The sequence below is a fragment of the Pteronotus mesoamericanus genome, unplaced genomic scaffold (genome assembly GCF_021234165.1).
Source record: "Pteronotus mesoamericanus isolate MK-2021 breed Mesoamerican mustached bat unplaced genomic scaffold, CSHL_Meso_final contig_181, whole genome shotgun sequence".
Classification (NCBI taxonomy): domain Eukaryota; kingdom Metazoa; phylum Chordata; class Mammalia; order Chiroptera; family Mormoopidae; genus Pteronotus; species Pteronotus mesoamericanus.
Genome location: NW_026555077.1, coordinates 10,372,948 through 10,393,628, shown reverse-complemented (window position 1 = coordinate 10,393,628; position 20,681 = coordinate 10,372,948). Strand labels below are relative to the sequence as shown.

At 36.4% G+C, this 20,681-nt stretch overlaps 1 protein-coding gene across 5 annotated transcripts in view; it reads left to right on the top strand.

Annotated features, from left to right (window-relative positions):
• Positions 1 to 1,505: 1,505 nt before the first annotated feature.
• The window catches only part of TTLL7 (tubulin tyrosine ligase like 7), a 138,504-nt gene continuing 119,328 nt past the window's right edge, over positions 1,506 to 20,681 (top strand). For 3 of the 5 annotated variants that reach the window (XM_054566907.1, XM_054566906.1, XM_054566902.1), the window contains exon 1: positions 1,506 to 1,831. The gene's annotated coding sequence lies outside the window, so the exon portion shown is untranslated. Of the gene's footprint in view, positions 1,832 to 13,940; positions 14,130 to 20,681 lie in introns of those variants that run through there. The other 2 variants (XM_054566903.1, XM_054566905.1) reach the window with 1 other exon arrangement.

Here is a 20,681-nt window from a genome sequence, read left to right as displayed (position 1 = left end):
ATAATAGATTAAGTGTAAAGTGCAATATAGTGTAAATGACAGTGAACATGATTAACAAAATGCGGTGAGGAATTCCTCCTCACCCTCATGTGACCCTAGCACTGCATTATTCACATTAGCATTTCTAGGCCAGGCCAGTCTCTTCCTACCAGTTCCTATTTCTAACCTAATGGTGATGTCCACCTTAGATAATTAAGGGTCCCTTTCCGCACCGTGCAACCTAGTTTTCACTAAGGAAAAATACACACTCAAGTGCCAATCATGGTAAGGTTTTGTGTACATTTCCCAGAGGTCTTCTGGTGGACGGGCACTATTCAGAAATTCCCGGTTGCAGTGCCTGCTCTGCCACTCACAATCTGAGATGTAAACCTAACACAGCAAACTCCCTTAGCCCAGTTTCTCTCTATAAAAAACAGCAACAATATTACCCATTTCACAGGAGTTTTTAGAAGAATAAATAAAGCAATCAAACTGGAAATACTCTCAGTGCAGTGGTTGGTCCATACTAGGGGCTTGGTTTAATGTTAAAATTATGTTAATTTATTCAAAAGAGGACAATATCTTTATCCAGAGAAAATGGCTTTTAAACATGAAATTTCCTGTTGTTTGGGAGGCATTTAGAGGGTCTTCCTTTTGCTCCCTTAAATTGTATCTTATAGGTAGTTACCAACTCTGTTTCTCTGTCTCCCTCGTGTTCCCCCTAGTCTACAATGGAACTCTACGTTTGTCTCCATCTCTATCACGGTGTGAAATGATTCCGTAGAGCCTGGGGCAGGGACCACCGAAGTGGGGACTTTCCTCCAGTTCTATAAAGTTCATTTCATATAAGGGCACGATTCTGTCCCAGATCTCAGGGCACTAATTCTAAAATGGTGAACAATGAACCCCAGATATTTTATATTGTCTTTAATTTTTATAGACCTGTATGCTAAATCCACATTTTCCAAACTCCTGGGCTTCCACGTTTTCGGAGCAGTAACCCTGGGATTCAAAACTGTCCCTCATTTCCCGGTATCTGTTTACAAAGGATAGAGCCCCGCTTGATTTTATTTTCTAACTTTCGAGCTGGCTGGGGTACCCATTTATGCTTTGCTCCACAGAGATGCTAGGATAAAAGACCTGGGGAGCCCCTTCAAGGACTCAGGATGCCCCGCTCTGTTTCGTGGTAAGACGTGCATTATGAACTGGCGCCACAGGGCCCCGCGGTGGAACAGGAGGTGACACGAAGGCAGGCTCAGGCCAGGGCCCCTCGCATCTTCTCAGGAGGGGACACCGCCCAGGGGACACCGCCCAGGCGCTCCGGTTGCTAGGTCCTCTGTTTGCGGCGTTCTGAAGGAGCCCCGAGCGGGACCAAGGCAAACCGGGAGGGGGTGCCCGGAAAAGCCCAACGGCTGCCTTCAGGAAACAGCCAGGGAAAACAGCGGCTGCTTTGTGGGTCGCCTTGGCCCCCAGCATTGCGGGGGCAGGGAGTGCTTAGGCTTCCCCCGATCCTTGGTTGCTCCCAAGTGTCGCCACCCCAACTCGCCCTGGGCGCCAGTTCCGCTCCGCACGTCGCGCACCCCCGGTTGCAGCCCGCGAATGGTCTGGCCCGTCGGCAGCCGCCACCCGCTTCGGCAGCAAAAGCTGCTCCAGCTGCTCGGGGTCGAGCGCCGGGGGTCGAGCGCCGGAGCCCGAGCCGGGGCTGCCGCGGGCGGTGGGCGGGCGGAGGGAAGCGCCGGACCACCAGCTCGGACTGCAGCCCTGGACGGACGCCGGCGGGAAACCGGGGAGCCGCAGAGCGATCGCCTGCTGCGGGGAGGCGAGCCCCGGGTCTGGGCTTGCCCTTGCTCGGGTGAGTACCTGCTGCCCTGAGCCTCCCCGACCGCTGTCACGTCCCCACGCCTTGGAGCTCTCGGCCCCCCTACGGAATGATCGCTGCTCTGGGGATACTGCCCCTCGCGGAGCAGGGCAACAGGGAGCTGCTGCTGTTGGTGCTAATGATTCAGCACCATTCTTGCCCTAGAGGTTTGGGCAGAATGAGAGACCGTGGGGGACGAGGTCAGTTGCTGGGCTCTATCTCACCTTAGTTTCCAGGCTCAAGTTGAAAGACCCGGGCGGGCGGGGTCGGGTGGGGTGAACCGGGAGGATCCCTGCTGGCTTGTTCTGAAATTCCATCCTTTTCCCACATCCTGGTACAAACCTCCGTGCGTTTGCGGTGTAGCCTTAAAAAGTGTGTCAGATTCATGGCTTCACATGCGAGGGAAGTCTAGGTCTATTGTGGATGCCGCTTTCACTACTTCTTGCCCCGTAAGACGTCTAATTCATGTCGTCATCCACTTAAGTTTACGTCGTGTGGCATACTCCCGCCAACGTGTGAGAAAGATGCTCTATCAAAGTTGTGTTGTATTCAGCGTGGGGTTGATTGGCCCTGGCTTGAGAGGAAAAGATTTAAGGTAAGAAATAATAATTTCACAGCCTAGACATATATGTATATTAAATTTTATTAAATCATCACAACAGCTCCCAACCAAATGTGGAAAGTTTGGAGCAGAACAGTTAAATTATGTGCTCAAGGTCACAGAACAGGAATTTAAGTACAAGTCTTTATGACTCTAAAGTCCATGGACATTTCACTGTATTAAGAAGTTGTTTAGCCAAATGTACATATACTAAATGGTCTATTAAACAGAGTTAATTTCCAGAGGAGTAGCCTCAACAGCAGCAACAACCTGTACACCCTGTATGTGGAATTATTGTTCTTTTAGTAAAAGTAGAGCATGCTTTGAATTATGTGGCGGAAAACCCCGGTTGTCTTAGAAAGGATATGCAAAAAGATAATATCTGGACAAGACTGCATAGGAGAGCTAGGTCATAACAGGAGAAGGTCAACACTTTTGGCAATGGTATATGGTGGATGCTCAAGTGTTGGAGAAATCATTCAAGAAAGTAAAATCTGGATATCGTATTCTTTTTTAAACTTATGGAGAACATTTGCAGTAAGAACAGTTATTTAGTTCATGGAGTGTGTGACTCAACTGTTTTTGTGGAGTGTGTTACTCCATTATAAGGTGACAGATAAACACAGACTGATAATGTTATTCGATTAATTACAATTCTGTGATTTGGCATAGGAGATGATAATTCCATTTTGCAGACTAAAGAACAGAAATACGGAAATACATACAGCTAATCTGGACGGCCACCGACTCTTACAAAAAGTTGTAGCAAAGTGTAGTTCTATGTATTGGAAAACTGAATTGATTTGTTTTTATTTTCCTGCCCTCAGAGACAACAGTTATATGGACCTTGTGTGCTCCTTCTGCAAAAATAGTGGAGGCTAGGTTCTTCTTTGTCAGTTGCTTGGTCATTTGACTTTCTTTCATTTATACTTTATGTACTTTCTCTTACCGTTTGCAACTCTTGCTGATGTCTCAGGAGGCAGGTTGCTGTAATACAAATGCCCATTATCTCTTAAGTGTTGGAATAGTATTTGGTAGCACACAGGAACATAATCATCTTAGCTCATCGATTTTAAAAAGTACTGAACCTTTTGCATAGGAGAATTCTGTTTTTAAATTAATGGAGATATTGATAGACTAAAGCTCAGTGCCAAAATAAGGCCATAGAATGGAGATACAAATTTACATATGTTGTCTAGATAAGACTGTAAGAGAAGTAGGGTCTTGTGATGAGTGTTAAGTTTGATTTCTAAGAGGTCATTTCTTTTTGTTCTTTATATGGCTGTAGACTATATCCTGAACCTTGGTGTGAAACATCCTGTAGTCCACTCTGGTTAATCGCAGGAGGGACAGCAAAATGGGCATGAATGAATAAGCAACAATACAACACCGCTGCTATTTTTTTAAAAAGGAAAATGCATGTCCTAGTGAAGGAAGGTCAGCGGGATATTTTAATACAGAAGGAACACATTTTATTTAGATATCATTACTGAGAGTGTGAATTTAATACTAACTTGGCTTTAGAACTGCTCTCTCTGTATATGTTTGTCAAATGACTACTGTCTGCAGACCATTTACATTTTCTTTTAAAAAAAATGATTTTACTTATTTATTTTTAGAGAGAGGGGAAGGAAAGGAGAAAGAAACATCCATGTAAGAGAGTACCATCGACCAGCTGCCTCTCACACATGTTCCAACCAAGGGACTGATCCCACAACCCAGGCATGTACTCTGTCCAGTAATTGAACCGGCAACCTCTCGCTTTGCAGAGCAACGCCCAGCCAACTGAGCCACACTGGTCAGGGCTCATCTAAATTCTTGACTTAAAGGAACTTAAAGTCTAGCTGGGGAGATATTTACTTACACATTAGTAATTAACAAAATGATTAGAATTGCCTTGATACCAGAAAAAGGTGGTCCGCAAACTTTTAAGTACTATATCAATACCTTAAGAAGAAGGATAAATAGTAGCGTCCGGGATCCTTAGAGGTTCAGGAAAGTCTTCATGGGTGGAAGTGAATTAAAGATCTGAGAAATGGGAAGGATTTCGATAGTCAAAGAGAAAGTGAGAAAAGAGATTCAGCTGAGAAGTGCACATATACTGTTTGGACACACCATGACAAGTTATGAAGAATTTTGAGTATCAGGCAGTGAAATCTGCTCCTTATCTGGTAATCACAGGGAACTAGTATATGTTTCTAAGCAGGCCAAGTTTTTCTTTAGCTGGTTTTGCTGATATTCTACATATTCCTTGCTCCAAGTGCCCTTCCAGAAAATGGTATGTTTCCCGGGTACTGATATTAAAAGTAGTAGTTTACAACTAAATCAAGAAAAGTTTTTTAATGCAGTAAAACTTTACCTCTCTCAAGGAAGTTTGCCTTTTAATAAGCTTTCCAACCCCATTATAGAATTATGAACAATTTGGAAATTATAAGAAGGAAAAAAGTCACCATAATCTAACTAACTAAAGACAACCACTATTAATATTTTGGTGTGTTTTCTTCCACTTTTTTTTCCATGCATAGTTTTAATTAAACTATGTATATTTTTATATATTTTTACTTTAAATTTTATAACATTAATTTTCACTTCATTACAATTAGACAGCACACATTGAAAATGCCTACATTATTTTCTAGTAGGTCAATGTACCATAATTTTGTAATCATTTCTCATTGTCACTGTATTATTGATAGTAATAACACTGTGATGAACATCTTTGCTCATAAGCTCTTTTCTATATTTTAGAAATTAGTTCTTTAAGATAGAGTCTCAGAAATAAAATTTCTGGGTTAAAAGGTATGACTTTTTAGTTTGACTTTAATATTATATTAGTTTAAGATGTGAAACTGAGTGAGTCAGAAGAAAGCCTGTAGCCACCCATGTGAGCAGTGAGTCAGTGAGAACTGACACCAGGCTTTGCAGTGGAGAAATATTGGCTATTTTATTTAATGTCTCCATCTGGGAGGAGGGAAAGCTAATACTCAAAAACCTGAACTCATCAGAAGTTTACAGACAAGAGGTTTTATAGAGCAAAAGTCATGAGTGATCTTGAGTTAGGGGTCCAAGGTCATGGGCTGTGTTGATTGGTCATTTTCTTAGGCAAGCTTCAGCGATCTGATTTATTCAGCTCCTGGCCGCATCTCCCTGACTATGGCTAGGTGGTTTCCAATAGAGAGGCCTGTAAGACGTCTTGGGTTTGTTAAGTCAGTAACCTTATCTTAAGTGCAGGAAGAAAAAGCAGAGCTATTTCATGATTAACAGGCTACATTCTTTTCTTATCTTAAACAGAGTACGTCTCCTAAAACTTAACTCATATAGGCAGGCCTGCAGGCCATAGAGCATGACTACATTCCAGTGCAGCTCTGGTTCTTGAAAAGGGCTCATTTAATAGTTTTAATTAAAAGCTAAATTCTAATATATCTTATCAGTATATCTTATCAGTTATAATTTGCTGTTGGGTTCAGGTGTACAACATGATTATTTAATATTTGTTTATATTGGGAAATGATCAGCACAATAACTCTAGTTAACATTTATTCATCACTACTATAGTTGCAAAATATTTTTTTTCTCTTGATGTTTATGCACGTTTTGAAATACTACTGGATTCTGTGTGTTCTCTTTGGAATATTTGCATATTAAGCATGGGATATTTGTATATTTGTTGTAACAGTCAATCTTCTCCATGGCTCCTCAGATTACATACTCTTTCAGGCCACCCCTTTTGACTAGAAAGACTAGTTATATCCTGGTGACTGGGAAAAAGGCTGGCAGTTGGGGACAGTAAAGGGAAAAGGTGTAAATAAAGTTGGAGATCTTTAGAGTGACCAAGAATTTACAGTCAGAGAAGGTACATATGTGGTAGACTACTTTCTGATCTGTATGTTATATTTGTGGACCTTAATGCCCCTCTCCCCCCATATCTATCTCTTTCAAACTTCAGCTTCTTCCATCCTTCTGTATCAGATTCCCAGGTCTCCAGCTTTAATATCCTGCCAGTGCTAAGTCTATGAACTCACTCTTGCGCTCTGATTTGGAGAATGCAGTATGCACATAGGTGAGGGCAGAAGTTCCAGACTTCCCAGTTCTCAGCAGAAGCCCTGGTTACAAGGTATGAGTGCGATGGACATAGAAGGATGGCCTCCTCCCCTTCCCCAGGCACTTGCCAGAGATGACCTTTGAGAACAAAAGTCACTGGGAGGCTCTTGACATTCCCAGTGTTCCCTGTGGGCATGCAGATGCTCTCCTCTCCTGGTTCTTCCAATATGCCAATATCCTCCAATATGCCCCAGAGGAAATTCCCCTCAGGGAGGAGTGAGGCTATACCTCAGTTTCCCTCACCGGTTGTAGGGACACATGGCACTACTTCTTTAGACAGGTACATTGGCCGGGTCCCTGACTGGATCTTGCAGATCTCACCTGAGCTTCCTCCTGGTCTCATTCCCACCTTTGGGAAGCTTCTAAGGCAGGGAGGCTGGTAACTGTGAGGACCTGGGGAGTCACGGGATATGAATGTGTCTTGAGGGCACAATTAGGGAGCAGAAAGGTAGGTTCTTGTACTCTATCAGTCCTGGGAAACCGGAAAGGAAACCATGCAAACTGAAGCACCATGTACAAACCAGAAAGAGAAACCCTCTTTGCAGGACCTGACAGGTGGTTTTGGTGGAAGCAGGACATTGAGGTAGGCAGAGTATTTTGGGCACAATTTCTCCTGTACTTAGTTGGGACCTATTATTTAAAACAATTTGCTTAAGCTTGTAGAAGATGGACTATTTCTATTCCTCTCAGGCATTATTTGTCAAAATTAAACTTGGCTTAAGCAACAGCTTCCCCAGGGTTAATAAAAACTTACACTTGAATTGGCTTTACTATTTATTCTCCACTACCCCTTATTTTCTAGTTCCCATTTGACAATTATCTGCTAACGTACTCCTGCCAGTAGTACATACGGCATTTGACAAAGCCAAGGGGTTGGGATTGTTTAGCCTCTGGGAATGTGAGTCAGAATACATTTTTCTTTTCTTTAACTTTTTACTTGAAAGCAAGTGGTTTGCCAATGTTTCTTTGATTCCTTTGAAAGTTTGGAGTTAGGTGGTCAAGCAGTCACTGGGCCTCTTCTGGGGCTGCCCGAAAGATCTCTGAGAACGCCTTCCTTTTGAAATCGATGATATCCTTGGTCCATTGGGTATGCTGAATTATTCACATTGTTTGACTTTTCTAATTGGTTGTGGCACCCAAGCTTTCAATTTCATTTTTGTTCCTCTGCTTAGCCATGTTAAATAGAACATTATATTTGACAGAGGATTATTCTGAACATGTCTCTCTTTAACCCACTACTTTGCAAAGTCTGAACTGACATCACATCTAATTAAACAAGATGACAGATAGTAGCTTGTTGTTGTTGTTATTGTTTTAGATAAAAATTACCCCCTCTCCTCCATTAGTGTATATATAGTCAAGTTGACTTTTTTAATTAAATGGAGCATTTGTAGATTCGTAGATTTGGAAGATGGATCAGCAGTATTTCAGGCAGCAACTTCAAGACTACTTCAAAGCTCTCTGCTGGATTTTTAGGGCTGCTTAGGTATGCCTCTCATTTAAAGTAGTACTATCTTTATTTTGTAAGAGATGTGACCCACTTAAAATTTATTTGTGTTAAATCTGCTTTAATTGTTGCGGTCCTAATACTAGGTTTGACTGGCTTTGTGATATGAGCAGTTATGTAATACATGAGTATTGGTAGGAAAAATTAGGAACTGTGGATTTAATTTGAATCATTGCACTTGATGGGAACATTTTCATGTGTAATTTTATTATCACTATTATTTAAAATCTGTTTCTTGCTCTGGCCTGGTCACTCAGTTGTTTGGAGAGTTGACCCATGCACCTAAGGGTTGCAGGTTCATTGGGTCCTTGGTCATGGCTCCCATGGGGGCTGGGGGCAGCCAAACAGTGTTACTCTCACGTTCATGTTTCTCTCTCTCCTTACTTGCCTCCCTTCTCTTTAAAATCAATAAGCATATCCTTTGGTGAGGATTAAAAAAAAATTAAAATCTATTTCTTCAAGGTCCTTAATAAGTAAAATTTGTAACGATGTGTGACATTCATGATTGCTAAAAAATCAGGACAAGAATTTTAGCACAGATCTCAGTTTATATTTAGAATCAGTCAGTCTGCAGTTACCCAACAAATATGTGCTAGCTACTCTTTGGAGAGGAAAGAGAAATTGAACACTTTCTATAATCAGCTTACTGTATGAAACCAGATGGGGGCATTTTCATTTAGCTTTAGGTTTGATGACATCCAAGATGATAATATTTAGTTACTTGGCATCTATTAATCTAGAATCCTAAAGATTGGCAGATATTATTTCTTTCCTCCATTTTAACAGTATGAAAAATCAAGCTGGAGAGAGGGGGGGAAAAGAAAACAGGCAAAATTCACATGAAGATTCACAGTAGGATTAGAAATTGGTGTACAGCTGCACCTTTAGAGACTAATTTTGACTCTAGAAGCTAGTATTTACTGTTAAATGTAAACAAGAGGATAACCTTTATTACTTCATTGGATAGTTTTCATGATTTTACTTCTTTTAGGGAATTTGAGGAAAAAACTTGTTACATTTATTGAATACTTTTTCCTAACCTTGGCATCTATTTTAGTTCACATCTGCTTCCCCCTTGGTCAGCACATACATTTCGACTCATTATTTTTTGAAAATTGAAACAAGTTATTTCTGGTACTTGTCGCATAAATGAAAGGAAAATAGGCACCTTAAAATACTAAGGAAAGTTTGAAAGCAGGGATTGGTGCTTCTTAAAATCAAGCGGACTGTATATATGTGGAAAAGCTTTTTCACTTGTCAAAAATCTGTGCCAACTGAGTATTTTTGGCAGAAAGAAAAGTTTGCTGCTACATATGTTAGGGAGTTGTCATTTTAGAATAGGAGGCATTTTCTCTTTTAAAAATTTATATTGGCTACATATGTCAAGAGCTATTTTCATCCTTGACTAAGGAATTAAAAATTAAATATGTTCTTCATTAGATATAGTATGATATATTTACTTCCATAACCTGTGAATTTTGTTTTTAGAATCCATAAGGAACCAGAATAATAAATATAGGATAGAGTGAAGGTCCTAAACTGTGGCTTCTACTAGGAACAAAATTAAGCACATACACTGAGCAATATCTATGGATATAAAGATTTAAGTTTCTGAGTAAAATTACCTAGTAGTAGTCTAGGAGTTTTTTTCTCCTTGATATAACTACATATTCAAGTAATATGAAGGTGATTATCATATTTTCTGGAAGAGAAACATAGTAAATTTTTCAGAGTAGTATAAAAATACTGTGATTTATGTAATTATTTGGGTAATTTCTAACAGTCTATGGGCATTCCACAAATGCAACTTTTTATTCCAGTTAATATTTTGTAGCATTGGTTACTTTTTATAACCTTTATTGTGATAAAGAAATATACCATGAAATTTATAATGTTCATAATTTTTAGGTGTAATGTTAACATATTCACGTTGTTGTGAAACAGACCTACAGAACTTTCAGATCTTCTAAATCTGAAACGCTATATCCATTGAACAGCAACTTGGCTCTCCCCCACCGCCAAGCCCCTGGCACCACCTTTCTACTTTCTGTTTCTATGAATTTTAGTACTTTAGACACCTCATATAAATGGAACTTTACAGTGTTTGTCTTTTTGTGACTGTTTTACTTCACTCAATTTGATGTCCTCATGGTTCACCCATGTTGTAGCATATGACAGGATTTCCTTCCTTTTTAAAGCCGAATAATATTCCGTTGTGTATATATGCCACACTTTGTTTATCCTTTCATCTGTTGATGTCCATTTGAGTGCTTCCACCTCTTTGCCCTTGAGAACAGTGTACTATGACGATAGGTGGGCAGATCTCTCTCCGAGACATAGCCTTCTATTCTTTTGGATGTATGTACCCAGAAGTGAGATTGCTGGATGATAAGGTAGTTTATTTTTAATTATTTAGGGAACCTCCATGCTATTTTCCATAGTGGGTTGATCTATTTTACCATCCTACAAGCAGTGCTCAAGGATTCCAGTTTCTCTTTGCACTCACCACCACTTGTGATTGATTGATTGCTTGATTCTTGCATTTACGTTCATGAGAGATATTGATTTTTACCTTCCTTTTTTGTTCTGCTTTTTACATTTGGTTTTGGTTGCTAAAATTCCACTGCCTTCATGTAGTTCTAAGAAACTAATGCTTGTTGAGTTTGGGTGTCGTATCAAATTCATATATTCATAGTTACTTGAGAAGGCTATTAAAATACTTCTTTTTCCAACTATATATCTCTATGAGGCCAAATTTTTTAATGTATTTCAACCAAAATAATTGATCAGAATGAATGCAGAAGCAGATATGAGAATCTTTTTAAAGCAGATATTAAATTTGATAAAGTATAAAACAATGCCATCCATTACTTTTTATAGTTATTTTTAATCAAGTATGTTTCTGTTAACATGTAATGTTTTTATAATTGTTATTTTAAAATGAATGAATAGGGATCTTAAACATTTATTGGTTTCAGTTTCTAATAGGGTAAATATTGATAGGTATAATCAACAAAAACAGAACTCAACAAAATTAAAAAATCAGAAACAGTTTCTACAGTAAAAAGTGTGATAATCACTAATAAGACAACCAAGGCAAGGAGAAAAGTGAAGCCAGAAGGTAGGGACGTGTATCTCACACTTGGCATTGGTTTAACCAAGTTGTTCCATGTGTTCATTTTCCTTTCTTCACTAATACTTGCATTTCACAAGAAAACTTTTTCCTCTACACTGACTCACTGATACATACTTTCTGCTCTAGAAATATACCAATAGAACTTCACAATGTAATCTTCACCAAATGAAATGCCTCAAATTATTCCCATCCTAACTTGAACAAGTATCGTATATGGACAGATAACTATTTTTGTTATAAATTATAATAACTAGAATAACAATATTAACTCAGTGATGACTTATGCAAGGATGAAGTAATTTAGAATGTTTTATTAAGATGTGACTCTAAGATAGTGCAAGAAATATTTGAATTACTGCTCTTTGATTTTGATTATTGTAAATGGCTTTTCTTTTGTACTTTTCCTCAGTACTTTATTGAGGTATAATTTATATATGGTAAAATATACAACTTGGTGAGTTTTTAGAAGATTTCAGTAAATGGTGTTGTAGATGAGTAGTTTGTAATACTAGGAGCATGCAAGGTGAGATGAAAAAGAATTTGAGAATACCAGTAAGAACAAAAATAAGATGAAGTGAGCTAGGGAATACATTGACATTAGCTAACAAAATCCATGTTCTGAAGTGTGTATGATTATTAGAGCTAGTCCTGCATTTAGTAGTGAGTTTTCTATCTTCCAGGCAAAGAGGAAAACACAAAAAGTTTAATGATTAATGGAAAAACTCATTCATGAGAAAAGCAAACCAATCACACAAAAAGTTGTTCCTGTATAGAGTTAAGAGTAAAATTTCTTTTATAGATTCTTTTAAAATGACTTCCTTATAGTGTAATGCAAAATATCCTTACAATTTCACATTGTAATGTGAAATTCAACAGGATTTGTTGGGTTATTTTTAACAGTGTCCTTCAATATAGGCTCATGGTGAGGCTCTTTGTTTTTATGGGGAAGTAACCTCTCCAGATCTATTTATTTTCTTTTCTAACATGAGAATATTATTTGCCATAAGAACATTGAAATGTAAGTAAAGATCACAGTATATGCTCAATAAATAGCTGTTATTCTTGAAGCAGTTCTGCTAGGGTGACCGCGACTAGCAGTGTGGTGTGGCGCAGGTGTATAGTTCTCTGATGACCTGGCTTAATCCAGGATTGATGTTACAGTGTCTCAAAGGAGGAAGGTGATACATATCTTTTAGGTATTTCTTCATACATATTATTTTTATTACCTACGATTTTGAGGGGCAGTGCATATGAGGTTTTATTTCCTGGAAATAAAGTATGGTCTCCTCTTGGTCTTACATGCTGATCAAGAAAAAGAAGGGCCCAATTATTTTCTGTTCAAACTAATGCAGTGCAATGGTCATGGTCTTAGGTTTGAAGTCAGTTAGATACTCTTAATATATGTTGAAATAATAAATGAATTAGAGTCAAGTTTATATCCTAGTCCCATAACTGTCATGAAATTATATGTAATTAATAACATAGATAAATAATAATATAGCTAAATATCTATATGCAATAACATAGCTAAATATCTTTCATATCAGAAATTTCTATTTTCATGACTGCCAGATTAGAGTTTAAAATATAAACTCCAGGTTTAAAATATATGCTCATTTATTTATAAAGTGTAAAAATAATATAATATATTGTTACATAATTATTAGTTAATAATTACTAATATATAGTATCATGTTATAATAATATAATAAACTATAATTGATGTTTATGTCTCCTTCTCCAAAAAGCAAACACCTTCTGTTTTATTGCAATGCCTTCTGGTATAATTTTGACTTAAACTGATTTTTTAAAAATAAGTTATAAAATGAGTTACAAAAATGGTATATAAAGATATTTAAATATTTAAATACTAGATTTTTGCTACCAATTTATGTTTTGCTTTCATAGTTGAGATCAGTAGTTTCTAATAGGAAAATTAGATGAATGTTTGATTTTTGGCAAAGAGTATTTCTTCTGTGTAATATGTAAGATCTTCAGTATGTCATTCTAGAGGGTGTTTAATAGTGGTATCTTCTCTCTCTCCCTCTTTTTATGGTTATAATTTATCTATCACAGTTGAGTTTTGGATAGGGTTCTTGTGTAAGGGTCTCTTAGGCTGTGTCCTCTGATTTGTGGATTCTCGTTTGTGAGGAGCCAGCTAAATCGACTGGGAAGATGAGAAAGAAAAGCTTCTGTGGTTCATATAGTCCCCTGGGCACATTTGTAACTTGATCTCCCTTCCTGACTGGTGTCTGCATCATTTTTTATCCCCGTGGTTTACTTAAGCAGCTGCCTCAAATTCCGTAATAGATGAAGGGTTATTATTTTAACTCTGTGAAGTTTAGTTATGTATTTGGTAGTTAAGAGAGAGGTTATAGAAAATCAAATGGACTAAAACGAGGACAATAGGAAATTTGTTGTTTGATTATAGGCTACCTAGAGGGAGTTATATTCAAAGTCAAAGTACAAATGAAATATTTAGCATAGTATAGGTGAAATAGTCATATAAAGCTTGTTAATAGAATTAAATGAATAAGGAAAACATTGCTGTAAATGTACCTAAATTGTGCAGTATTGGGACCACAGTAAGTAAGGCTTTGCCAATTATTACTTGTTCCCTTTTCCTGGGAACCAAGTAATAATTGGCCCTTTCACTGGCCCTTTTCCTGGACTGAAGGAACCAAATGTAATACACTCTGAGTTTTGCCTACTTCCAGTCCTTCTGACTGTGCTTGAAGAGGAAATATTTGGCTTCTGACCAATTCTTTACCCTCTTTGGACATCATCAGAACTGTAGGTGCTACAGCCTGTTCTTTCCTGAGATGAATCAGCGATGCTGTCTGCCAGCCCGCTCCAGCCACGGTTGGCTGTTGACTGCCCGTAGTGTTAAGTGAAGCTGCACAGATTAGAAGGTCATAAAGTCATTTGATTGAAAAATGAAAAAATGGTATGTGATTTTTTTTTTCACATTTTAAGGTTGTATAAGTTTGTAACTAGGGATATTGAGGATTAACTTTGCAGAAAGACTGGCAGAGACATGGATTCCCGAAATAGATTTTTATAGAGCATGATCTCTGGAATGCTTCCAATTTTAATTCTCATTTCTATCCTATTACAATTTAAAATTGTTTTCTTCAAATGCTGAATAATTTTAGTTTTATTTTAAATTTATATAGTTTCCATATTAACTGGTATTTACTATCTATAGTGAATATATCAAATGTTTTAATTTTTCAGGTTACTGTGATAATAATATTGGACTTTTGTTTGATCAGGGACATAAGATATTAAAACTATGTATATCTTTATATACATATATAACACATTTTTAAAAAGACTTTTTAATAATCAAATAGTTCCAGTATTTCAATAAAGTTAAGACATGGTAAAATGCCTTTCTTAGATGGCAATAGATGATAAAAAGAGTTGGCTGGTGTAAAAATCAAGAAAGAATAAATGATTATTTTCTTTCCTTTTGATTAACATTTTAGTAAAATTTTTTTTCATTATCATTCATAAAGTGGAAACAAACCAGAACTTATTTAGTGTATTTTATTTAGTAAGTATTCAATAAATATGTTTAGTTAAAAGCAAGTATGAAAATAGGAATTGGAACAGTCAATATTAAAACAGATAAGAGACTAGGCTGGTATCAGCAATGTAGACTAATCTAGTAGAGCTACTTTTTTTTTCCCAGTTTGATTCTGGGCTTTATTCAGCTTCATTAATTTAAAAAAAAATCATTTACAGTAGAGCTACTTTTAAAGTGGTCTTCCTTTTCTGATGTGATTTTGGTAGAGCAGAGTATGGTCTGTACTAAGTATGGATAAGCCAGATATTAAAGTAACTCTAGTGGTAATTTGTGATTATTCAGAAAGATGAGAGGTATCTTAATTTATAATTTGTATCACGAAAATTACATGAATAAAATAATGGAGAGCTGCTGTATCTATTTAAAAAAATAAGTTCCATTATGTACCAAGCTCTGTGTTTTGTTCATTTTGGTCAGAGAGACATTACCCTTTCGAATAAAGAACTTTAAAACAAGTGCTTTAAAACTGTGATACAATGTGATAGATATTGTAACAGCAGCGATGCACTGAAGGACAGTTAATTCTGCGTAGGAAACAGAAGGAAAGAGGGGACAATTGAGCTGGACTTGAATGATGGGTAGAGAAGGAAAACATCTCAGGAGTAGAGAAAAACACCAATAAGTATATGCAAATTAGAAAATGAATAACATTTTCAGGATTGTCTTTTTAATCTCAGGCTTTTATCTCTAGCTAGAATATCTTTCAAGTGTATTTGGCTGCAACTCATGGTAATAAATACTATTTACTTCTTGCCATAGTGCACAACATCCACACACCACACACATACAACACAAGTAAAAGTTTCAAGACTCAATACTTACAGTCAGTACTTTTTATACTATATGCAATGCACTCTGGCACTATTATATTTTCATCTAGTCTGTTATTTTATTTTAAAATCTTACTGAGTTTCACTAAATTGTTTTCATTACTCTCTATGGGTCATGGTCTGTATTTAAAGACAAAACAAACAAAAACCTGTTCTAGAGCTCAGAAGCCATGGGGGACCCCTGTCATACCCAATGAGCGTATTTGCAAAGGAGCTACATGGCTCTTTCTCAGCGGGGTTTCAGTCTGTAGGAAGTGTACTGATGATTTTAGCATATTTGCAGTTCAGAAGGCAACACAGTGTATATAGTACAAAGGTTTTGAGAGTTGAGCAGACTTGTCCAAATCTTAGACAAGTTACTGAATCTCTTTGAATCTCAGCTTTCCCATCTGTAAAATGGAATTAATAAAACAATTTATTAGGACTAAATGAAATAACACATCTATTTTAAGATCACTCTCAAACTTAGCCATACTTTTAAATCATATGGAGCTTTAACAAATTTCTGTGCTCAGGCTGCATCCCACACCAATTAAATTGGAATGTTTAGGGCTGGGACCCAGTTATCACGTTTTATTTTTTATTTTTTGAAATTTTATATTCCTTGAATAGCAACTCTCCACATTCCCTTTACTCTAGCCGCTGGAAACCACTATTCCTCTCTCTGTTTCTGCTTTCTATTTTAGAAACACTCTCTGTTTCTACTTTCTGTTTTAGATTTATCATAAAAAGGGTATCATGCAATATTTTACTTCTATTACTGGCTTATTTCACTTACTATAATGTCCTTTAGATTCATCCATATTGTTACATGTGGCAGGATTTCCTTTTTTAAAGCCAAATAGTATTCCATTGTATGCATACACCCCATTTTCCTCACCCAATTCTCATCAATAGACAGTTTGGTTGTTGACCCATCTTGTTTTTTGTGAATAATGCTGCAGTGAATGTGGGAGTGCAAATATCTCTTTTTAATTCTGATTACAGTTATTTGGATAAATACCCAGGAGTGGTATTGCTGGATCATGTGGCAGTTTTTTGAGGAACCTCCATACTGTTTTTCATGGGGGCTGTACCATTTTATATTCCCACCAACAGTGTACAGGGATTTCAGTTTCTTCTCATCCTCACAAACACTTGTTAGCTTTTTTTTGATAATAGCCATTCTAAAAGGTGTGAGGTGATATCTCATTGTGTTTGAGCATCTTTTCATATACCTGTCGGCCATTTGCATGTCTTCAGTGGAGAAATGTCTACTTGAGTTTTTCGCCCATTTTTAAATTTGTTTTTTTTGCTGTTGAGTTGAAGGCATTCCTTACATATTTTGGATATTATCTCCCTACCAGATTTTTGACTTCCAAGTATTTTCTCCCACTTTGTAGGTTGTCTTTTTACTCTTTTGATTGTTTTAGTTGCTGTTCAGAAGCTTTTTAGTTTGACATAGTCTCACTTGTCTATCTTTGTTTTTGTAACCTTTGCTTTTGGCATCGTACCTAAGCCATCTTTGCTAAGACCTCTGTTATGAAGTATTTTCCCTATGTTTTCTTCTAAGTTGTACAGTTTTAGGTCTGACGTTTCCATCTTTAATCTACTTTGAGTTGATTTTTTTGCCTCTGGTGTAAGAAAAGGGTCAGATTGTAGGAATTTCATTCTTTTACATGTGAATAATCTAGTTTTCCCAACACCAGTTGCTGTAGAGATTATCCTTTTTCTATTGTTTTTTTGACTAGATTTACCTGGGTTTGTTTCTGGGCTGTCGCTCCACTGGATTATTTTTCTGTCCTTTTGCCAGTATCGCTGCCAGTATATTGTTTTCATTATGATAACTTAGTAATATATTTTGAAACCGTGAAGTATGATGATATCAGCTTTATTCTTTTTTCCTCAAAATTGTTTTAGCTTTTTGGAATTTTTTGTAGCTCCATGTGAATTTTAGGATTCTTTTTTCTATTTTTTAAAAAAATGCCTTTGGAATTTTGATAGAGATTGCATTGAATATGTAAGTCAGTTTGGGTGGTATGGACACCTTAACAATAGTCAGTCTTCCAGTCCATGAACATGGGATATCTTTGCATTTATTTGTGTCTTCTTTAATTTCTTTTATTAATGTTTAATATTTTTAAATGTGAAAATCTCTCATGTTTTAGTTAAATTTATTCCTAGGTATTTTACAGGCATGCATATTTTTTAAAGCTCTTCTGGTGCAGTCTATGTTGACAAGTCTGATTGTGAAGCCCATAGTACAATATGTGGAACATCATAAGTGTGATACATGTATGGTACCCTTGATTAATAGTACCAACAATGATGTATAGGAAACTCTTCTGTGGTGCTCACTATGCTTTAGGCACTGTGCTAAATACTTTTCATATCATGTGGAGAATTCTGTGCTTTGTTTTCATCATTCTGTCAGATAACAGAATAACATGGCTGAGATAAAATGAGAGAACATTACTTACTAGAGGGGAAAATGGCTATTTTTATCATTTGGAGCTTAGTTACCCATGTAATTATTTCAATGAATTTGAGAAATTGGCTTTCATTGAACACCTTCAAGGATATACATTGAAAACTTCAAAAATATTTTAGATTCTAGTTTAAACTTTACACAATAATTTACATGGCAGGCGTAACTGATCAATTTGATAAATGCCTCAAACATGTAACAATTCTAATTTTAGCAGAAATGTATTGATATTCTGTGGTAGATTATGTCAGACATATATATATTTATATAAAATGTCAGACATATATATTATGTGTCAGACATATATATTATGTCATATATAGAATATATATAATATATTCTATATATATATTCTATATATGTATCCCAGATAGTACAAAGAGTGAGCGTTAACCTACAAGTGCTTCTGCCATATTATCATTTACTTGACACCAAATTCTCTTAGGCTTAATATCATGATGACAAAAATGCTTTTATTTTTTTTTATTAATAAGGTATATTTTTTTCCGTTGTATTTGGTAGGAATATTTAGTAGTCTGCTGATATGATTTTTGATATTGTTCTTTGTGTTGATTTTGGACCTAGAAATCATATTTATTAACATTTGGTCCTAGATAGCTTATTTGTTATTTTTCAATATGGGTTTCTATTATAACTACTTAAAAAGAACATCTAAATGATTTATTTCAAATATATAATTTATTAGTTTTCTTTGCATTTAGCTAAGAATTTACACATTTCTGTTATAATCTTTAGTTTGCCTCTTAGTTTCCGGTAACAGCTTCTGAAATGGTGAATGGGAAAGCATCCTTTTTAATGGATGTATGTGTTCTTTATACTTAGTAGATGTTCAAAACTAATATTTTTCCTGTGTCAAGAAAATAGATTAAAAAATATTGCTACATCAGCTTTGCTTAGAAGAAATGTATGTTTGTCTTACATTTGAGAAGTTTTTTCAACCTTTTCAATTATTAAAACATTTGTAAGATACCTATACTTCTAAATTCAAATGAGTTAGTAGAGGTAAGGCTCTCAGAATAATAGGACCTGGTGCTTAGTGAGCATTTGATTCATGTTACTCATTGTTTACTGCCTGTGTCTTACAAAAATGCATAATGTAAAAGTGTACTATGGTAGAGTCAGATATTTGCAAAATGAGTTAAAGAATTTTGAACTTTGTAATTGTGTAAAAGTTTGTATTCCTGCCCGTCATTGCACCTAAATATGATATGCCAAGTGATATTGTATATTTAAAGTTGAAATTAGGTATTTAACTTTGAAGTGTCTGATTCCAGGAGGGGAAATTAACTTTTTTTGAGGTTTTACATATAATTTAGTTTAAAAACCTTTATAATTAAGGACATTAATAAAATTGAAGAATTGTACAATAAGCCTAAAGAAATGCTCAATCCTTTACTTGTTAGTCTTTATTGACACAAAATTATATCCACTCAGTAACAATGAAACAGTTTTGAGGGGAAGTATTAGTAAAGAATGGAGAAACATTTTCTGAATGTAGGTTTTGAATGAAGGATTGTTTCCAACGCATTCCAGTATGATAAAACCCAAGCTAGGACTAACCCATTGGGATTAGACTGTAGAGTCTGCGAGAAGCATCTAAGTCATTTAGTTGAGCCTTAATCTTATGAAGACTGACATGTATGTCATTATGATTATTTGCCATGTGGTCTCATTCCCATGTCATCACTCTCAAATAATCTCCTTTGACATTGTGGAACTAGAGTCTCTTGAGGTTGAAAGTTAAATCTAGACTGTGTTACACAGATAGGTTTTAGAACAGCATTGTCAGAGGCTGTGCAATTCACTTAGGTTAATGACTAAGCGTATTTTGTAGAGGCTAATGAAATTGTACATTCCTATGTTATTGAAAAAACTGGCATGATTTTGCTAGGAAGAAAATTTAACTTTCAACTATTCCCTTCCATCCTTGTCCTTTTGTTTTTCTCCTTTACTCTATTTCTCTTCCTTCTTTCTTTCATTTCTGTATAAAAAATTAATTGCATCTTCCTGAAAAACTTTTCCTTATAAATATGGTATACTATACATGTTTTGCTCTTTTAGGTTTTCTTTTATTAAAGGGCTTGAAATGTTAAAATGATGCTAATGAAAAACAAGCCATGGCATTGTCGGTCATTAGCATACCACGGTGTTAAGGTTCTGTGTGCTATGTCATCCATTAACTTTATTGACTTTTAAAAAGAAGATACTGCTAATAGAAAGTTTACTGTCGATGTCAGTCATGGTAGGAGAGAACTGGTGAGTATGAATATGGAGAGTGGTCTGGGAATAGATTTGAGGCTTGGCTGCAGGGAGGTAGAGAGGTCAAGTTTTCAAGAAAACAATGATCTTAGTGATGGCCTTAGTTCTACCTTTAGCTGGTACCTAGCATGGCCTTAGGCAAGTCAATTAACTTTGTAAATTTTAGCTTCTTCATTTGTCAAATGAAAAAGCAAACGTTAAAATGGCCTGAGGGTGTCACAAAGGGCAAAAGGATTCGGAGTGTTAATGCCCAAGTTCTTTGTGCAAGTGGCGGGATGCCCGTCTCCTTAGTCTCCTTACGTATGGCAGCGCAGTGGGTCAGCGGCTGGC